This window comes from Mustela nigripes, unplaced genomic scaffold (genome assembly GCF_022355385.1).
Source record: "Mustela nigripes isolate SB6536 unplaced genomic scaffold, MUSNIG.SB6536 HiC_scaffold_148, whole genome shotgun sequence".
Classification (NCBI taxonomy): domain Eukaryota; kingdom Metazoa; phylum Chordata; class Mammalia; order Carnivora; family Mustelidae; genus Mustela; species Mustela nigripes.
In genome coordinates this window covers 10,950,871-10,955,469 of record NW_026739562.1, presented here as the reverse complement: position 1 = coordinate 10,955,469, position 4,599 = coordinate 10,950,871, and the positions used below count along the sequence as shown (strand labels likewise).

General features: G+C 36.6%; 1 pseudogene; it reads right to left on the bottom strand.

The window, feature by feature from the left end:
• Positions 1 to 677: 677 nt before the first annotated feature.
• On the bottom strand, positions 678 to 1,613 carry LOC132008510 (olfactory receptor 4C15-like; annotated as a pseudogene).
• Positions 1,614 to 4,599: the final 2,986 nt, after the last annotated feature.

The window sequence follows — 4,599 nt, the reverse complement described above, 5'->3', positions numbered from 1 at the left end:
AATGGACAAAAAAGTTAAAAATAAAATAAAATTATAGCAACATATCAGAAAGCAATAGCTTTTCTTGAAACATAAAAAAATTAAAATAAATAAGAGTAGATGAGAAATGGGGTCATGAAGTCCAAGGTATGAATTTTGCTTTTTCAGAACAAGTCATATGATATAGGAACTCCTACTGCTCAGTTTCTGAGAATTCTTGATCTTTTCCACCCTAGAGTCCTGACTGTGTCTTCATCGATCACAGAGATCAATATCTTACATGTAACTTTCTTTTCACTTGAAATAGTTTAAGTTTTTGTTTCTATTGTCTCAGATGTATTTGTCATTCCTCCACAAAGATTTACCAAAGCATGACTTGAGTGGCAAGAGTTTTGATGAGTAATTTCTTTTCATAATCTTTCATTGAAACTTACATATTCAGTAAACATAACCCTCAATACTTTTTAATTTACTATGAATACTGAATTACCAAATCAGAATTGGTAAGTGATCTAAGTGTGAAAATATTTTTCCTGGCACCATATTACTGGCTTTTTGTCTTTTCATTTTTCTTGTTCTCTTTCTTTTATTTTATTTTTTCAATATATAAGCTCCTATTAAAGAGGACAAAACACACAAAACTTTTGTCTCAAATATCTGACATTTATTCTTCAAAAATTTTTTTAAACTTCAATGTTTCATTTGCCACTACAAACCACCATCAGTCTATTCCATACTTTCTTTATGGCATTTTTCATTTCCCTATTCCTGAAAGTGTAAATCAAAGGATTGAGCAAAGGAGTTAGGATGGTGTAAAAGATAGCCACCATTTAGTCAAAGTTGAAAGCAGATGGAGGTCATACATACACAAATATTCAGGGGACAAAGAAGAAAACCATAATAGCAACATGAGATATGCAGGTGGAAAGAGCTTTCCACTGCCTTTCAGAACTATGGGTTCTCAGAGAGAGCAAGATGACAACATAGGAGAAAAGCAACAAAGAGAATGTTTTGATGCAGATAGACCCACTGTTGGCAACCACCAAAAGGCCAAAGATGTGTGTGTCAGTGCAGGGAAGCTCCAATAATGGGTACAAATCACACATGAAATGATGAATGACATTGGGACCACAGAAGGGCAGCTGGAAAGTAGAAAATTTGTACCATGAATACAGAAAAATCCCTGTTCAGCCTATACCTATCAGAATGCCACAGAGCCGCCAGTTCATGATGGTTGTGTAGTGTAGGGGCTTACAGATGGCCACATAGTGGTCATAGGCCATGGCTGTGAGAACAATTACCTCCACCGCAGCAAACAAGTGTTCGGAAAAGAGCTGGGTCAAGCAACCTCCAAAGGAGATGGTTTTCCTCTCATAGAGGGAGTCCACAATCATCCTGGGGACAATGACAATGGAGAAGCAGGCATCCAGGAAGGAGAAGAAAGTCAAGAAGAAGTACATGGGGAGCCGAGGAGTGCTGAGCTGCTACTGCTGCTGGTCACCACAATTAGCAAGTTGTCCCCGACAGTTGCAATGTATCCAAACAAAAATATAAATAATACTATTTTATGAACATTAGGATTCTGTGAAAGCCCCAGGAGGCTAAACTCAAGTTATAAAGCTTTGGTTTTGCATGATTTCCAAGGGAAAGCTTAAAGCTGCCAGAAGAAACATGTAGAGACTACAATTATGATAAAGCAAAATGTGTTTCAGACCAGTTTTAAAAGATATATTAGTCATTAAGAAGTTGGTGTGTCCACATGAAAAGTTATCTTCTGTGTTTCTAGCTTCACTAAGAACACAATATTCAAAATTTGTGGAAGGTGCTAGTGGGAGTTCAGGAAGAGTTGAGGAGGAGAAAAAGTATTATAAATACTTTCAAAATGCCAGATCTCCTGTAAGGGAGAAAGGAGGTATCCACCTATGGAGAAATAGTTTATCTCAATTACCAACTCTAGTTAGCAGTGGCTTCCTGGAGTGAACTGTTGAGAAAGATTCTAAGGAAAGAGGTATGACACTGGAGTTATCATGTCCACCCATGTGCACAGAATAGGAGCAGAGGGCATTTGCATGCTATCCCTGTTTGCCTGATCTGCAAACAGGAGAATAACATTCATGTTAAGAGTCACTTGAAAATTATGGCTACTCTCCAAATATTTCATTAAACTACTGAAATGAACTTGGCCTTTAAGATGAGTTCATTCATTCTTTACAAAAGAGAAAGATACATGGGAAAGCTCCATACAAACACAGAACAAGTATCCATGTGTTTAATTTTTTATTTTATTATTTGAAAATAGGAACAGAAGTTTAGAAAAAATAACCTATATCAGAGTGTTGTCATGTTGACTAAGTTAAATAATACAAAAAAAAAAAAAAAATGTTCTGGGACGAGTACCTAGGAAATGGTCCATGCTAGGTCTTGTCCTTATTACACTGGTAGGAAATTCGTGCATATAAAGATAAAGTTCAGAACAGATGGTAGGTCTTGGATGTTAACAGATGTTAACACCCAAGTCCTTCCCACATTGTCAACAGGAAAGACAAGAAATTTCCATTCTTTTCAAGAATGCGGAGCAGATTCACCTTTCAATTCTCCATCCACCTGTAGAGGTTCAGGCCTTCTGATTCTCTTGTTCACGTGAGGCCCTTCAATGAAGGACACAAAACAAATGAATGTAGAATCAGAAGATAATGCCCAATTACTTACAGACACAATCTATCAACAATTTGGCATTATTTTTAAGCACTGTGTACACACACAGAGTGAGCTGAAAATTTTAATCCATCATAAGGTAAAATATGTGTTCTTTCAAATCATGTTTTTAAAAATATACTAATTCTAAAATTGTAGTGAAAGTGCTTCACTCATGCAATCATTTGGAAAATACCTTTGCATTATTTCCAGAATGACAAACATGTTCGTGTTCCTTATAGTAGCAACTCCCATTCTAAAGGTTATTTGAAAAGTGAAATAGGGTGGTTACTTTTATAATGGAAGATGATGTCATGTAATTTATGATAGTGAAAATTTAGAAATATCTAATGTGGTGAATAGGAGAATAGGAGGATGCTTCTGCAATTCAGACTATGACAGATTGATAGCACCTGATGCTGACAGTGAAACACTAATTAATAGTGTGAGGACATGAATAGTGAAGCATTTTTATGACATATGAAAAGAGAAAAACAACAAATGTATAACTCTACCCATTTATACAGATGTGTTAATATAATCTTAAAACCAAGATGTGAACATACAAAAGTGATCGACTTTTATTTTCAGTAAGTAACTGGACAGAACGGTATGAAATTTAAAATTAAAAATCAAGTTTACTTTTTTTAAGATGATTTATTTATTCTCAAGAGAGAGTATGAGCAGGAGGGGCAGAAGGAGTGGGAGAGAGAATCGGAAGCAGACTCCATGCTGAATGCAAAGTCGAAGGCAGAGCATGATCTCAAGACACTAGATCAACCACCTGAGTTGAAAGCAACAGTCAGATGCTTAAGCCAATGGACCACCCAGACACCCCTAAAAGTCTTCAAATCCACAACACCATCATTTTCCATAAACTTAGCTATTCAGAAAAAAGGAGAGGGGGCTTGAGAATCATTTTATCAAGTGTCCAGTATAATTAATTTGTGTAGGTGGAACTAGCATGATAACATAACATAGCTTCTTAAACTAAAAATGTTAAACAATTATAATCTTTTCATAAATAGGTGTATCATGTCCCAGACACTCCCAAATATTCAAAGGTCTATCCTTTCTCAATAACGGTACTCTTTAATACATATGACATATGAAAAGAGAAAAACAACAAATGTATAACTCTGGAGGTGCACCAGAGATTGCTCAGGGACCCTCGTGGCTGTAAACGGAGCTGTGAACCATTTCCTGGGCTGTGACCTGGGAAATTTCCCTCCCCATTCACCGCTTTGCCCACTATTTCCTTCCCATTCATTTTGGCACACAACTAATTCTAGCATCAATCATTCTGAAAATAATAGAAATTCATGTTTTAACTTTTATATTTTTAAAATTATATGAGAATCCCAAGAATTCTGATTTTGGAACATTTAATGTCTTCATTAATCTCTCCAACCCTTTCTTCATGTGTTTCTAGATGCCTATTGCTTATTTCTGTTTTCCTCAACTTACTTCCTTTCCATTAGTTTATCTTCTAGATCACTGATTCTCTTTCTGTTTCATTTACCCAAGCTGTTAGGTATCCAGTTTAGAATGCAACTAATTCTTTTTTTTTTTTTTGTAAAGATTTTGTTTATTTATTTGACAGAGTGAGATCACAAGTAGAATGAGAGGCAGGCAGAGAGATGGGGGGGAAGCAGGCACCCTGCTGAGCAGAGGGCACCCTGCTGAGCAGAGAGCCCCATACAGGGCTCGATCCCAGGACCCTGAGATCATGACCTGAGCCAAAGGCAGTGGCTTAACCCAGTGGGCCACCCACATGCCCTAGACTGCAACTCATTCATAGCATTTTTTAATCCGTTTGGATCTCATTTCTGCCCTTAGAGATTCTATTGTCACTAATACTTTATTCAAGTCTAGCTCTTGACTTTATTATTTCTCTCCTGAATTCTCTCTCTGACATCTTGCTTA